At 42.2% G+C, this 17,488-nt stretch overlaps 1 long non-coding RNA gene across 3 annotated transcripts in view; it reads left to right on the top strand.

Annotated features, from left to right (window-relative positions):
* LOC116216805 (uncharacterized) overlaps window positions 1–17,488 on the top strand; it is a 163,854-nt gene that overhangs the window by 31,087 nt on the left and 115,279 nt on the right. The gene's annotated exons all lie outside the window — the stretch shown is intronic.

Below are 17,488 nucleotides of genomic sequence, written 5' to 3'. Positions count from 1 at the left end.
ATGCTCTTCTCCCTGCACTTTAAAGTAAGGTGAAGGCTAGCAGAGCCTGGTGGCAGCAAGGGGCTCTCTGTCCCTCTAGGAGGCAGCCCACCAGGTGCCCTGCCGTTCCCCATGTTAGTATGAGCACAGCCTGGCCCAGAGTGAGGACACGCCTGCCCTGCTGACACATCTGTCCCTGCTCCATTTTGGCCCAGGGTACATCCTCCTCCTGACATTTTCCTCTTCTCATAAACTCATGCCTTGAACTTAGACAACAGAAAGGGAAGAGGGCACTCAAGAAAGGAACGATGAAGGAGAAGGGTGTAGAGGTATGGGGAAAATGGGGATAGTCTCTGGCATTCAGGATAAGTGGGAGCACGGTGAATGCAGCAAAGTGCACTCTTTTCATCCAACTGCCCAGTCCAGAGCTTGTGGCATTTAAATCCATGTTTGGAGAAGGACACCTGGTCTCTCTGGGCTCAACAGGGTAAACTTGGTGAGGCCATCCTTGTGTCCTCGTAATGATGCTGTTTGCATGCTGTTGCTGGATGTATGTATGGAAGTGCATGAAACAGGGTGTTTTCTGTTCGCCTGAAGTGAAATGAAGGCACAATAAATAGGTCAATAAAATACGTCTTGGGGAGGAAGTAAAGGAGCCACTTCGTGTATGGACATGCCTACGCCTGAAGCACCCTCGTCAAACAGGCGGCTGCTCTTCTGCCAGCCCCTCCCAGGTGTCCATGTGAGCCCCATGTGAGGGCTGCGCTGGGCGTTGCTACTCCTGCTGGGTGCCGGAAGAGTAAAGCAAAAAACAAACACTCCTGAAAATGAAGAAGCAGAGGAGCTTGGCATCTGATTTGGGAAAAGAGGAAGTGCAATTCAGTATTTGAGGGAAATAACCATTTAAGGCTTTTCTTTAGGGGGGCAGTCTATCAGGTTTTGCTCAGGCCAGAAGGATGAGGCTCTGTGTTTGTCGTCAGGACTAGGTACACATAGCTCTGTGGATTTTGTACTTTTACAGCTGCTCTGTGATAATGTAAGAGAAAAAATAATCCTTTATAGTCCCTGATTATCGGGTTACAGTTTATTAGAGATATAAATGCCAGCAATTTAAATGACTCTGTATTTAGTTGTCCTTGAAAAAACATGATTTATAACTAAAAGGACAGTGCAAGGAACTCTTTATGAAACAGCAGTACCTCATTAGTTGGAACAAGCATTACATATTTAGAAATTTTAAGCCTTTAAGTATTTTTGAGCAAAGTTTACGTGCAGTGATTATCTTTCTTCTTTATGGACAAAAATATTTTATTGCTAGCTATTATGAACTCCACAATCTCTAGGCAGAGATTATAATGGACTAGATACAGGGCACTATCAATAATCTGAGTTAACATGTCAGCTCTATTAGCTTACTACACTGATAGCGGTCATTGTGGACTGGCTGACAATCAAAAGTATGCCACAAGACAACCGGACAACATTTACATTTATGAAGAATTATTCTACAGGGCCAGATACCACACTGATGTCTGAAAATCTTACTCTTCTTCATGCTGCAGTTTGCCACTGCTGTTTCACTGTGCAAATGATTGTAAAGCAAGAAGGTTATGGGAGGACGCTTGTGTGAAGCTCTACTGAACACCGGCTGTGGTGGCTTGTCTGTACTTGGTTGTCTTCCAGATCTCTGGGGTTGGGCTCCACCTGTGCCAAAGAAGTGTGTCGTCTAGTGGTTCCCATCCTCTCCAGAGCCAAGCCTCATGTTCGAACCCTGGCAATGTCCCATGCTTCCTTGGATCCAGCTCCAACTGGATCAGGCTTGAAGTCCTGGTTTGCCGCTCGCACATCTATGCATGCACCTGCGTCTTGATGTGAAGTGTTAGCAAGTACAGTTTGGCGTGTCAGTGCAAAATCTGTCAGAGCAGGTTGCCCACCTGAAGTTGGTTTCTTAAATGTAGGGCAGCCACATTTCTACTGTGATTTCTGTGATTCTGGAAATCCTGTTGCAGTTTAGAAGGGAGAGGTTGTGCTGTCTCCAGCTCTCTTTCCCGTCATACTGGAAGTTGGATCAGGTGGTAAACTGCAGCCTCTATACCCTACCTCTGTTTATGAATCTGAGGGGCATAAGTTAGAATAACCTGGGGCTTCACTGCCGCAGGCTGGGGTGCAGGCAAAGCTCCATGCTGGTTTTCCAAACCTTTCAACGCACTAATGCTCGGGGAATGTGCTCAGTCTTTCTCACAAACCCTACTCAGACAAACCTGTTGAGCAAGCCATTTCTTTGTTGCCTTGCTGAAGTTCTTCAGGTCGGCTGTTGATCCAGTGCTTCAAATGTGTTCTCTTTTCCCATTGATTTGCAGCGAGACATGCATATGTTTTAGGGTTTTTTTAAACAGGCATACTTTCCACAACCAGGACCAAGTTTTGGTATTTATCACAGTTTAGCGAGAATTTCAGCAGGATGTAGTTTTATTTCCTTTCTCTTAAATTGTGCTGTTTGTCAGATGAGATATGCACAGTATCTAGGAAATATTTCATACTTACTGTTTAAAGGCAGTTGTTAGTCAGGCAAACCTTTAAGAAGGTCTCTGCCACAGCTTGGAAAACCAGCCAATTAATTTAAAATAGTCTTTGCTGAGTGGAACTATTTGGTAGAAAATATCTGTTGGAAATCTACTCGCATGACTTTTTAATGGCAAATGTGGTTTCTTCACAAAGAAAGAAATGTTGACTTTTCCTAAAAAATATCTAAATGTTTCAGATCAGCATGGCCATAATTTTTGTGTTTTGACTATCAAAACCAAACAGAAACTGTTAATTTCATCTGGATTCATCCTAAATCTGGGTGGCTGATCAGACAGAGCTGCTTTGGGTCAGGTGTTTGGTATTCTCTCTCTATCAGTGTTAAAGACATTCACTGTCAGGTGTGTTTACATGGAATATTGCAAGCAGACACAAGCCAAATGTTTTTAAAATAAGCATCAGGATTGCATTAGTATGGCATTGAGCTTGAGGTAACAGAACTCATTTCTCACCAGGGTTCTCAAGTTTGTCCTGTGTAGCTAGACTTTTAGTGGAATAATGCAAGTCTAAGGTCTCATTTTTACTTCACTGTCCAAAGAAGTGTGTAAGATACTGCTGTGCAGATCATGAATATTCAGATTTCCTTCACGCTTTCTTTATTAGCATTGTTTTGTTTTGCCAAATTCTAGGTTGAGTTGGAACCATGCTGCAGAAAGGCAAATTATGTTGTATTTGTTTTAGCCCAAAAGAGTACACAAAGCACTGGAACTCTCCAACCCCCCGTCAAAGGTGAATGTACCCTCTGCTGCTTCAGACACGTCTGTCAGAAAGGATAAGCATTTGCTGCTGTATAGGAAGATACTTAACCTGTCTACTAATGTAGCATATTATTTCTGCCCCTCCTAGCTTGGAAATGGCACTTGAAATTTAAACCCATGTAGTGCTGGCAAAATGCAGAGCAACTCAGGTGGCAAACAGCTCCACAGAAAATATCAGAGGAAGAGGACATAAGAGAGACAATAAATATTCTGAAGAGATGTATTTGGTGGCAGTGCCTTCCAAAGATCCCCTCAAACAAGAACTTGCTCATCTGCTCTTTACTTTGCTTAGACAGGAACAAAGCATGGAGGACTTCTAGGCGCAGTACAGAACAAGGTATGGGGAACTTGTTTTGCCTAAAATCTGTCCCACTCGATTACTGTCAGACTGAGAACCAGACTTTGCTCAGTTTGTACAGCTAGCCTCAGGCTCCTGTAATTTACTTTGATCTACATGGATCCCTGAGGATCTCTTAACTTGTGAGTTGCGCTCTGCAGCCTGTTCCAAATGGGAAATTGTTTCTTAGTGACAGGCTAAGAGTTGCAAAGCTCCCTTCCCTCCATCTCTTCTCATAGCAGGAAGCAGTTTTGCTCTCCCAGTCACAGGACGTAGCCCTTTCCTGAAAAGTCGCTTTCTAACGGGGTAAATACAGTTAATGATGCACTGTCAGTGTTACAGATTGGGCAAGTGCAACCCACATCCTGTGGGTCACATGCAGCCTGGACCAGCCCCCCTGCCCTGGCAACTCAAGCAGACTTTTATTATAAAAGCTAGATATATGGTGGCAAATCTGGCTGAAAAACAAACAAGCAAAAAACAAAAAAACAGTTATTGATGGTGAGTTTATTAAGTAATTATGGCAGATATGATTTGTCCTGACAAAAAAGCCCATGGATTTTTCTGAAATCAGCTTTTCTCATCAGACGGTAGCCAGGTGTATTGAAGAAAAGGGAACATCTATCAGAGAAGTGTGAAAAGTAAAGCTGGGAATTTCAAATTTTTTGCTTTGGCGATAGCTGAAAGTACTGATGGTACAGCTGCAGGTCAGCTTGCTGTTTTCATTAGTTATTGGTAACAAACATAATGTCACTGAAGAAGTGGCTTCTTTGGTGCCATTGAAAGACACAGCTAAATATCTTCATTTGTATGAAGCAGTAGAAACTACATAAAAGTGTTTTTATTCAGCCGTTTGTCGTCATATCTTGTACAGCTACTGATGGCACTCCAGCAATAGTTAATAAAAAAAAAAATATATAAAATTAATAGAAGATGATGCAATTGCTGCTGGCAACACATTTGTTGAAATATCACTGCATCAGACATAAAGAAAATGTATGCATGAAAACTTTAAAAATGGATAAAGCTGTGCAAATTGAAAAAATTTGCATGGCCATCCAGAATGTGGTTTGTCTTTCACGTGGCTGTCACCAATGCTGAAATGCACCTCCCAGTCCTCACTGCTCACATCCACTGTTTTTCTCCATAAATGTTCAGCAAGTGTCATTGAATGTCAGTGGGTGCCGTTTTCTCCACATGGAGGAATTCAGTGACACACCTTTGCTTCACATACAAATGGCTTCCATGTCAGACACTGTCTGCCCCTCTGCTGCCGTCTGTCACACACAACAACATGTAATGGAATGTGGAGGGAAGGTTCAGCCTCTACTGCCACACCACCAAGATCCACCTCTGATATTGTGGACCAACATCAGAAAATAAGAGCAGAGGACTGTTCTTCCCTAGAAAATTTCCTGCCTAGGTCTGTGTTGCTCAATTGATACTACTGCCTTAAATGTCAGCTGGCATCCAGGGATGCTCCTTTGGCTTACTCAGTTTTGTCTGAGAGCAGGGTGGGAAATTTTCTGTCAGTTTTATTTCTCACAGAAAATACATTTTTCACAACATGGATCTGCTTCTGTTTGGGGAATGCTGACTTCAGGGATTTGGGGTTTAAAGGTTATTTTTCTTTCTTTTTATTTTTAAGCTAGCTTGAAGCTTAGAGTCAAACACATTTGAAAAAAGCTTACATTTCTGTTGGGGAATACCAGATATTTTGGTGGTTCCCTCTCTGTCAGTTTTGTAGCAGGAAAATATGATTTTGTACAAATGGGTGTGGAAGAAGGACATTAAGAAAAGTTTTCTACTAAGAAGTTGTTTCTTCTGTAGCTGAACTATATTTTCTGCTTTGTTTGGTTGGACCATCTGACCTTCCAGAACGGAAATGTTTTGCTTGGGGGCCCAAAGAAGCTCCCCAGGCCCATGGGCCTGAGACCAGCATTCACCCTGGAATTCCCCTTCCAGCTTTCCCACTGCTGTATTCCTCTGTGACTGGGCTGCAGTGGGGATCCCGGGCCAAGGAGGAGAAGCAGGCTCTTTAGTCCCTGGAGCAGCTTAGCTCTTGAACTGCTTGATGAAACGTTTTTTGCCTTTCTGAACAGAGCTGTTTCGATGTCACTTATTCCACAAATGTAGGTAACATGTTAAATAGAAGTGATTTCTATATGCTGATGTAGCAGTAGATGTTGAATACTGGCGTTTTGCTCAGGACTGAAACTCTGCTTTTTGGCTGTTAAGAGGAGAGCCCGGGTTTAGACGGCAGTGTTTGTGATTTAGCTTCCTAGTTTCACTTGTGAGGATTTACAGTACTGTAAACCTAGACTAATGTCATGTAAATCCATAGTAATGTGACTATGTTTATTTCCCTCCATGGAGCTGTCTAGATTTACACCAGTTAGAATGGGAACAGTATTTGGCCCTTTAATATCTATCTCCAGATAATAAAAGTCAGATGAGGGTTTCACTAAATATTTGGCAAACCTACTAAAACAAGCCCAACAAACTGCGCAGGACGTAGATTAATTTCCTCTACCAGCATCTGGGTTCAGCATTATAATTAGCAGCAGATCTCCTAGTGATATGCCAAACAAAGATGTTTATGTCAAATAGCTATTTCTTAAAAGAGAAAAAAGAGAGAAGGGGTGGCTTAAATTTATGGAATCAGTACACATTGCTAGCCTGTGTGATAAGCAGTTACTGCCAGAGGTGCCTACAGTTGGCACATCCTTCAGTTATGTTACTGAGTTTGTGCCTGTACTGGGCATCCGCATTGTGAGGACAACGGGCACATAATAGTCTTCCTTTCCAACCCCTTGTAACTTCCCTTTTGATCTTCTGACATGAGAATCACACTTACTAACCTGGACTAGCCTGGCTTTAAATCAGCTGTGCATGCATTGTGCACTTCCTGCTAGCAAGAGGCGATGCTCTGAAAAGCTGGCACATGCATTCCCTCAGCCAACAACCAAAGTGCTCACAGCCAAAGCCTACAGAAGCCTGCACCTCCTGGACTGAAAAAGCAGGGCTGTATTGTGAGGAGGATGAAGTTCCTGGTGATGTTTTGGAGCAGGGAGATCCCAATCACTGCCAGAAATCTGTGGAGAGGAGAAAGAAGGAACTATTCAGACCTCTGAAGAAGTCTGAATAGTTACAAGCTGATACAGATCTACATGTGGCCTCAATAAAGGAAACTGACCTCTCTGAGACCAGGCAATCGTTCTGTAACTAGCAAAACTGCAAAGTGTCAATTAAATGCGGAGGAATACTATGAATTTCTGAAATTACTGAATGAAATAACCATAGAGAATGATGAGGAGTAGTCAGAAGACAGATTTGGCAACTGTTCTAAACTTACTAAGTTCTCTGCAAAAATGACTTTGGGCGTGGGACACACCAGCATTTGAACCTTCAGTTTGTATGCTAGAGGGCTATATCTCCATCAATGACACAGGATGCTTTCACTCATTCATAACCTAGGGACATTAGATATCATAAAAAGTTCAGTATACCATTTTGATGATAAAGTATTTGTTGTCTGCACTGCAAACTTCTTAGCTAGCATTCCAGGATTATTTGTCAGGCAGTAATTAGAATGATGCGTTTTAAATCTTCTGAAATGGTGCCAGGAAGAAAATTGCTTTCCATTTTGAACAGTGTTAGTGGTACAGCTGGAGATGCTGCTGCCTGATGAAAATACTTTTAAACATCTCTTGGTCTGCTTTTGGTCCCAGCCTGCCTGAGGAACACAAGCAGTATCTTATGTTCTTTTTTCCGGGTTGCAGAAGAATTATTAACAAGCTTTTTACACATGTGGAAGAGTCCAGGTTGGAACACCACTGAACCGTACTACAGAGAGCTGAAAGTGGTACCTGGGCTTTATGCAGATTTGTCATTTTTTCTGATAATTGGTGGGGAACACCTTCCTCCCAACACGTATGACCTCCCCAAAATCTCAAGTGGGTTTGATACCATGTTCTGGATCCTAATTCGGAGTGCAGCCGTATTTATCAGGATGTTTGTCACCAGGATTTTAGTTCACCACAGTAAAAGAAGTGAACTGACATTTTAAATCTATGATTTTGAAATATAAGTGCAGAGATATGACCAGGAAATTGATTGGCTTTTCTGGATTCAATCTATAGCACAGGAATGAATATCTAATATTGGAGTATAAAATAGAAGCTTTAAAAGGGAGATTTCAAGACAACGTTTACTGAACTTTCATAAGAAACTTTAGTATTTATGGTTGTAACTGCCATGTCTATGATGAAATGTCCTAATATTTCATTTGTCTGTGACCCTATACCCAGGAATGAAGTCTCTGGGTCAGATCAAGTCACTGTAATCAGAGTGTTAGGTAACAAAAAGTCTGACTGTAGCTGTATTATTTCCCACTCAGGTTTCAGAGTGGCATTCAGTTCATCCTGAGTTGCTGAATGAGTAAGTGTCAACATGGACTCCTTTCTACCAAAATCAGTAAGAAAAACTCTTGGTAAAGCAAATGAGAAATAAATATGTCCATTTAAGGTAGTCAGATGTTATCTTTTGGTCACAGCAGTATTTTTTCAAGTTGAATAAGCATGCAGGAAAAAAATAGTTTATGGCTGCATTTTTAGCTAGATATGAATTTGTCTTCCAGTATGTAGAAGTCCTCAAATTCCAACAACCAGTCTTTGGGAATGTCTAAATGGTTTACTAAGGTTATTTAATTAAGATTAATGATGTAATGATTTATCACATACTTTTTATACTGAACAGCAGGTCTTCAGCTGATGAAAATGAGCATAGCAAGGCTAACCTGTGCTGATTTAAAGCAACACGGGGAAGACTGAAGGAAAGTAAAAGAGTGTCACCATCCTGTATAACAGAACTGAGTGCATGTGTGTTGGAAGTGCTTTCACTTCTTAGCTCTGTTTTATTGTTCTACTCACAAACATTTGTGCTTGCTTGTCTACAAGGATGAGGACTGGTATCACTCGGAAATGCTTGACAGATAAGTCTGCTTGTAGACATTCTGTGGCTCTTGATCTGGAGCTGTCACACTATTTTGGTTTTTAAACGAGACCCTCTATCTGAGCACTGAAGTCCTTTTAGGGCCCCCTTTTCCGCTTTTACTTTGCATTACATGATCTCTACAATAGTTACAGTTGCTGTTGTGCTTGTTGTACTTGTTTCCATTACTTCCACAGGGATCCTACCTGTGCTGAAAACATGGGGAGAGGAGTCTTTCAGACTGCAGAAAGAAACAAAGCACTGTCAGTGTAAAGGCTGTGGATCAATGAAGGCCCATGCTAGCTGCGTGTGCCTTGCTGGATTTCCTGCCCCCATCTCAGCAGCACTCATGGAGTGCCTCTCCCTGCAGCTGGGCCTCCTTTCACTGGATTGACTGCTCCCCTCATATTGCATTTGGGGAAAGAATGAAAACAAACCACGTCATTCCTCCCTTATTAATTGAGGAAATGCAGTGTGTGGATCTCATGGCAGAGTGCAGAGGGACCGCAGCAGTAAAAGTGGTGAAGAGGCACAATGTGACCAATCCTCTCTTGACAACATGGTCTGCTCCTGGCTTCTCCTGCTCTTACTTGAGACCTGCCACAGCCTTCGGCACCACCCGAGTATCACTACACCACACCTGCTGAGTCTCTGAGGCTAACATGACTGCTGGGGGTGGGGAATGGCTGTGCCCTCCAAAGTCTGACCAGCAGTGTGGCTACTGGCAGCTCAGGATGGTATTTGTCCCTGTGCCCAGAAAGAGACCCCTTCTCTGTTTGCAAAGTAATGGGAAAGGTGGATCTTCTGCATTCTCTTTTTCTCAGTGCAAGGTGAGCCACAGTTTGGCACTTGGCATGCAACTTCATTCCTTCTGCTTTCTTTTTCTCTCACTTTCTCTCTGTAGTGCAAAAATAGTATCAGTAACACATTTATATCCTGCCCGAAAGGTAACATGTGGACAATGTTGTAAAACTCCAGGTGGGAGCTGTGGCTGCTGTACAGAAATGACATATGTAAAAGTTACGAAATATACACAGAAGCTTTGAAGGAGAAAGGTGTGATTTCAGAGAAAATCATCTTGTGCTTCCTGAGACAACTGGGAAACCAGGTTGCTTGCCCCTCATGGGAGCTTTCGTGGCACTGGATTACTTGAAAGTAAGTAAGTTGGCCCTGAAAGTCCTTATGCAAGGTGGAAAACATCTTGCCAACATCTAGCTCTCCTTAGCAGATTCAGAACAATGTGGTTAGGTGGTGGCACAAGACCAGGGAGAGCTGTGGGAGAACACACTTCTCACAGATAGCCTCTTATGAAGGCTATCTGTGCTCTCAGATGGCTCTGAGCCATCTCCTATTCCACAAGAGTATTCCCAATCCCACATCTTTCTGATCTTCCATCCGTCTGTGTGGCTCACCCTTCCTTGCTGTTGTGCCTGCTGGTCCCTGTGAACTCATGCCCTGAATATTTGCTGTTTGAGTCAGAGTGGTCAAGGCTGAAGACACTGCTTTAGCTGTGCCCATTGCCCAGGTCACTCGTTAGCTGTATGCTCTGTCTTTGCTAGCAAATTCACTTGCAGGGAGGGACAGCTGCATGAGACAAGGAGTTTGTGCTACCTCCCTGAAAAGCTCACATGGCAGCTAAAACCTTGCAAATCCTACCTTATCAACAGCTCTGGGCACACCCCTCAACAGTGTATTGGTGCAGAGAAGAGAATTCAGAGGTATGTTTGGGTCAGGACAGGGCAGCTCGTTCCTCAGTTCACTTAAAAGTAATCTGTTTGCAGACTTGCAAATGGCAGCCAGTTGCTCTGTAGAGTATTGTCTGTGTTTTCCATCACTTTTGAGAGACTCAACGTACACAGTCTAATGCCATTCAGGCATCTCCCGTCCCGGTTCCTGACAATCCATTAGTAAGAGTACTGCACAAACCTATGTAAGCCCAGCACAGCTATCTCCTGATTGACTGTAGAACATTTTGGAACTGGGCTGATAAGAAAATCCAAATGCTTTTGTGAAAAGGATTTTAGGTGGATAACACATTTTAGTGGACATAATACACGGACAGAATACACGGACAGAAAAAAAGTTTCATCTTAAAATAGAGATATTTCTATTGAAGCTAGCATTCTGTCTATTTCATAGGAGCCCCAGCTACAGGGGGCCATTGACATGGTAGCTGGGCTGTACCTTCCGTGATGCACCACAGAAAGGGTATCCAGCAGTAACAAGCTCCTCTTCTCAAGGAGTGCTGCAAGGTGGAACAAGAAACCTGGGCAGCCAACCAATACTCAAACTGCATTGTCTAAGTGGCATTCCTACTCACTCTGGTATGAATGAAAAACATTCCGTTTCTTTTTTTCTTCTGGAAAAAATATCCATTTCATTAAAAATCAAACAAGGTAAGAGAATAAATAGAGAGGAAAGTGGTTGATTAGTTTTAGGCAAGACCGGATTTCCATCTCTTGCCTCTTGTTCTAGTTCCTCGGTAGTGTCCATAATTTGTCCATTATTCATCAGAGAACTCTCCCCTTTCACACATCGTAGAACTTAATTTCAAGTTCATGTAAGGAATTGGTGAATCTTCACTTTGTCAGGAACTGGGCCCAGCCCTAAACTCATCCCACCCAGCCAGATACTCTCTGGAAATTGTGATCTTTTCAGCACAGATTTTGTCTTCTTTCAGCTCATTCTACATATAGACATTGGAGCATAAGATAGCTCCTTAAATAAAAACCAAAGCAAAGCTCTTGACTTGAGAAGAATAGAAGACCCAAAAGGAAAGAACAAAACAAAAACGACACTTAGGTACTGGATTGAGCAGATGCCGTAGGTTGTTATAGCAACTTGAGTTCTAAAATGAGAGAGAATACCCACATGCTGCCACATCTGAAGTCTGGAGTGTGTTTCTTCAATAGAATCCAGGCTTTGAGGAAACACCTATTTGCTATTATTAAAAAGAAATCAGCGTGTAAGGCTTCCTCAGAAAGATCTATGTATATTTTCCTGTGAAAGAGAAGAGCTCTTTAGGATGCTTTGAAAAGGCTTGTGGTATCATTTGTTTATGATATTTACAGCAGAGTGTGGGCATGCCTGTATGCATGTGTGCGATGTGGATTTCAGCTCACAAAGAGAACTTGAAAGCCTTCCAGCAGAAACATAAGCGCTCTGACAAAAAGCTTGTGAGGGAATAACTGGCAGCAGCAGATACCGAGGTGACAGTGAGCGGTTGTAACATCAAACCTGAAACACTCACAGTTTTGTGTACTTCTCTGAGAAATAATGACTACTCAGATGCTGTCTGTCTCTGTCAATGCAAGGAAAAAGCACCAATTAACTATCAAATCTGAGAGAAAGCTTCAGGAAGATATAACAGTGTTTTCACGGCAAAATACTCTATTTTATGTGAAAATATATTAATTGGGCTTCGAGTTCAGGTAGAAATGTGGCCCAATTAAGTGAATAAGAGCCTTTGACTTGACTCAGCTGAGCAGATCAGGTGACAGATACTTGCACATGTAGGATTGCTAGGTTTGGGATCTTTGCTCCAGTTTCAGCTGAGTAACTTGTGTGGGAGTGCAACAGCCTGAGATGTTCCCCTGGAAAACGCAGGGCACTTGAAATGCCACATTTGGTGATTATACCCTAAATTTACTTTGCGGCTTTTTTTGTGTGTGTCAGTGTTTGCACTGTAAGTCATCTGTGAATCCATGCCTTGGGTAATCCACCCACCAGCTGCCTTTACGTAGTGAAAGTGGAGTGAGTGGCTTGCAGCACCAGCTGAGATCAAAGCCTGCACTTAAATAAAGGCCGGCTGTGGGGAGGGGGCAAAGCGAGCACAGGACTGCCCTTGGCACTCGGAGAACTGGCTGGCCTGGGATAGCAGGGTGAGGCTGGCAATGGGTACAGACCTGTGCAGGGCTGGGTCACTGCTTGGCTCTTGGTCGGTGGCTCCTACATCGTGCCTCAAAATCACTCCTCAGTGTCTGAACTTTTCTCTCTTACCTTGCCGTTTCCTAGAGGTATAATTTTCAGCTAGCTTAGGCCAGCTGTTCTTTGTAGTCATCTTCCAAAAATAGTGCATCTGGTTGGAATTTTTCTTCTCTCTCCCTTTAATTCAAATACGTCTGAAAGACATTGCCCAAACATACCTCCAGTAGTAATAATATTTAACGATACATCTTCAGACAAAAAAGAACATGGAAGCTATTAAACCCAGAGGCAAATATTTTCTGAGTTACGAGTGTGAGAAAATTGAGTTACAGGTAGAATGTGAGTGGTTTTGCAATCTTCATAGCAGGTGTTAAGGTCAATCTGCTAAAATAATTATTTATTTATCTTAAAAGTGTAATCTTGACTTTTTAAAGCTATTCTGGAGGGAGTGTGGTTTTCATCTATGAATGAATTAAGCAAGAGCCGGGATATGAAGCAGTATTATTAGAATTGGTGTGGTTTTAAAAATCTAAACCAACAACAAAAACAAGAGAAAAATCACATGAAGAGCTAGTTTTTTTAGATCTGTTGGTGAATGCCCAGCCACTAGTAGAAGGCAATCCATGGTTCAAATTCAATTAGATATCCAGCATTGGTATTTTGTGGAACAGCTGTCAGCTTTAATTCTGAAAGTTCTGAGACAAAATAGGCTCTAGGAGAGGTTTTTTTCTGGCATACTGGCACTAGTGCTGTTAGACATGGTGCAGTTACTGCATGAGCTAACTCACATCTTCTGCAAAGTCTGTAAGTGAAAAGCGACCATGTAGTGCTTGCTCTTGTATTCTCTAATGGATTTGTCAGAGAAGCTTTTCTTAATGGCTATGTCTGTCACACTGGATGATAAACATGGGATTGTTTTTCCTCCCTGCAGAAATCAATGTCAGGAATGGGAATAAAAGCAACAGAGGCTCACGCTTGTACAAAATCAGCCCAGCACAAGAAAGGTGTCAGCAGCTGTGGACATAGCAAGAGGAGCAAAGTGCCCAGCTGTACCTCCTAGATAAGCTTGTTTGGTCTCAGCAGAGGATACAGGATTCCAGGGCCTGAGACAAGGTCCCAGGAAGATCCCACCCTGCATGCAGGAGGAAGCTGCAGCCTGGGGTATGGGCCTCTGCTGTATGGAAGCTACTACAGGTGCCTGAAGTATTGGCACTGCACTTTGGGGAATGAGAAGTCCCCTCAGCCAAGTGTAAATGCTCTGGTGGTAGAGCTCTAATCAGTGCCAGGTGATAAACTGAATATTTCTATCTCAGGAAACATGTCACAAATAGAAAACTTGCGGAGAAACTAGAGGCATATCAGAGTTTCATTCTAACAAAAGAAGAGCTCTGCCTGAAATGGCATTCACACAAAGGCAAATTCCTGCTTTGCCTGATGAAACATGGAGTTTTTGTTAAGGAACCATCCATAGTTTCCTTCCCAAGACTTTATTTAGACAGTCTCATTGAAGCTGAGGAATAATATGGAAAAGAGGGTTTTTCTACCTAGCAGAGATCCAAAGAGATCCAGACTCCCATTTCACATCCAATGGAGACAAGATCTAACTGTTTCAACTCAAAAATGGGATGCAGGCTTTATTCTCATGTTGAGTGGTAGAGGAGAAAAAGAATAAAAGATCAGATTTTGTCCTTGAGCTTACTAAAAACCCTTCTAAACCTTCTTTGAAAATAATTCCTGGCACAGTCAGCTTTAAACCTAAGTTTGACTTTTTTTTCCTTTTCTAGTACCAAACATGATTAGAACATAGTATGGATTAATTGCTCTGCCAAATGTCATTCCTATAAATCAAATCTGTTTTCTGACATATGAGTGAGTGTCTGAATACTCCAAAGCCATTAAAAATATCTGCATAATTTTAAAACCTGCTAAATGTTGTTGTTTTCTCTTTCTCTCTCTCTCTCTTTCTCTCTTTCTCTCTCTCTCCTTCTCCTTTCATTCTTGGTAAAGTATGGTATTTTACTCTGATACTCTGATGATGAGAAGTTGAATGGCAAGTTTCAGTCAAATGCTTTTTTTTTTTCAATCCAATTCTAAAATCTTAACAATGACACTCACAGTGGAAAATGCCACCAACTGTAAATCTACACACGGACAAAACTTGGCAACCTCAATCAGCACTTTTTCAGGCATAACTTGTGGGATCTCTGCCCACATTCTCTCTGCAGGAATTGGTGTTATCCTGCTACTCAAGTATTTATGTGTTAGCGCTCCAGGTATAACAGCATGTGGGACAAAGTCTCCAGAGCTCATCCTACTAGTTCGTACTGTGTTTCCTGTGTAAGATGGTATAAATATTTGCATGGGGTAATAATGACTGCCCCACTCTCTCATTATCTGTATCACACAACAAGAGCTGAGGAAAAATTATCCAGCACAACATCATTTTTTCATTGGTAATTTCAATGCTAATTCAACAGATCCAAAGCAGTTTGTGGGACTTGCTCAGTCTTGCCAGCTCTCAAGAGGAGCTGGCTGCACTTGTAGACAGATCTGTCCCAACAAGCTGGCATGACTGCCTTCTTCTTGAGACCCATGCACTTTTCAGCAAGGTGCTGGGGAATGTTTGCAAGTGGCATTTGTCCTCTATCTGTGACTCCTAGAAGACTGCTCATCCTGATATGGGGACATCATCAACCTGGAGTGGTTGGCAGCCTGCATGACAAGCTGAAAAATTTTTTTCCTTCCTCCATCCCTCATATTGCCCTTCTAATGGAGGAGGATAAAAAAGTAGTAAAAAGGTAACTATTAGAAGAATAGTTTCTGTCCTGTTTTACAGGGACTCTTTTTTAATCTTTCACGAGAGGAAATTTGGTTTTTCATTCACATTTGTCTCTTGTTGCCCTGTGTCTGTACAGAAAGATGAGTTGCATCTGGCCTCAGCCTGGTCCAGAGCCCGCTGTTGCCCACAGGGGCCATCCTTCCTCAAATGATCTTCTGAGCAATAGCTGGAAAACCAGAGGAGAGGCTGCACTGAGCGCTGTGACAGCTATTCAGGTTTCCTTCCTGAAACTACTTCTGTGTCTTTTGGCTGTGACGATATACAAAAAGGTCTCAAACCATCCTGGGGGGGGGAGGGGGGCAATCTGGCCATGAGAAAACAATCCTTTTCCCAGCAGAAATTGCCTTCCTCTGAGACAGGATCTTCTAGCTCACTCTGGTGCCATTCTCCTTCAAGGAAAATGTGACATTTGCTCTATGACACAAGCACAGCTGCAGGTAGCTGGGGCAGCTGTGACATGGGGTCACCCATCCTCTGTGTGCAAGGGAGAGGTATTTAACAGTATGTGAACCTGAACCCACAAACCTGTCATATGGGGTGAATTGCAAACCACCCTACGTGACTCATGATGGCTTTTTGTATTTTGGGATTCCTCCTATACAGATCAGGCTCAGATGTTTCAGTCTTAAGAAGTCTTCCATGCTCACTGTTCTATGATTTTGTTCCTATTTGTCCCCATTTAGTTAATTTTATTCAAAAGTCTACCTCAAAGGAAATTACTGCTTCAAAACTGAAAGGTAGAAACTTTTGTTATTCCCAGTAATGTTTCCCAGTTGACAAAAGATTGACTAAATTCTAAATGCTTTTAGTTGTCCTATTCTTCTTTTTTCTAAGAAATGAGCTATGAAAATCACCAGCCGTTACAGTTTTCAAACTATTTTTCATTTTAATAAATTCAAATAATAACCACTCAGCATTAAGAGGGTTGCCATGCTGCTCTGAAATGAGAATGGATGCAGGTTATCATATAATTCATTTCAGACTTTGTGCTGAACACTGTGATATAACATGGAAAATGGGGTTCTGTCCTCTTAACCTTCTGTGGGATGGGTCTAAGTTGTTTCTTTGAACTGAAGCAGCACACTGGGAAACTGCTTCTCGATTTCAGAATTTGACTAAACCCTAAGTGTATTGCCATCAAGAGCTAAACAAATGCAGTAGAGATGCTTGAGGGATCAAGTGATTTTGTATGTTTGCTAATGCTGTAAGACAGCTTTAAATAGTCAGAATAGTCCTTTAATTGCAGATGTACCCTTATCTCCTTCTTGCAACCTATGTGTTCCATCTTTGAAGAATTAATTCTGTTGGTTTTAAACCAAAGAAAGCAAAAAAACTATTTCAAGAGTCATAAAGCCTGCTAAAATTAGTGTGAGTGGCCCAAAAGAATCATCTTCCAGTTCAGTATGGCTTCATTGAAAATGTCTAGAGAAAGTAATGCAGTGCAAGACTGTATGATCCAGCAAGGGGTGGTAGGATCTGAGAGAGGAAGTGTATTTGTCTCATCATTTATCTCTGTTTTATCTTTCTCTTGTCTAATCTGTATACTTAGACTGTGAACTGTAGAGCTTAAACTGTTCTGTATTATGTAAGAAAAAATGTGTGTATTTCTAGGGTAATAAGAACAGAACTATTTCTTTGGGATACATATAAGGGGAAGCCTACTGATTTTGAAAACTTCTGGTGAAAAATGCTTGTGTGAGTGCAAAAGTACAAAGCAAGGCTGTTATTATTCCGTTTTCATATGAATGATCTAAATTGTTTGTGTCTGGGCTTAATATGCAGTTACTAAACCAGAGTTCCCATTATGGGCAAATAAAAGAGGCAGAAGATACGATAACCCGTATGGAATCTAGCTGTTGCTGGGTGAACCTCACTGTGTTAGGTCTCTCCTTCCACCTCTGAGCTGCTCCCAGGAGGCAGAGGAAGATGTGATGGGAGCCAATGCAGCTTAGCCTGAAGCCTTCTCTAGCACAACCCAAAATGTCCTGGGTGGAAATTAAAGTCCAAAAGCCTCCTCGTGCACAACTGGTATTCCTTCACATATCCTGCTCCATGGAGCAAGAATAAGGCGAG

This window comes from Meleagris gallopavo, chromosome 7, assembly GCF_905368555.1.
Source record: "Meleagris gallopavo chromosome 7, MGAL_WU_HG_1.1, whole genome shotgun sequence".
Taxonomy (NCBI): domain Eukaryota; kingdom Metazoa; phylum Chordata; class Aves; order Galliformes; family Phasianidae; genus Meleagris; species Meleagris gallopavo.
The sequence above is the reverse complement of the archived record's forward strand: the minus strand, read 5'-3'. Positions and strand labels throughout refer to the sequence as shown.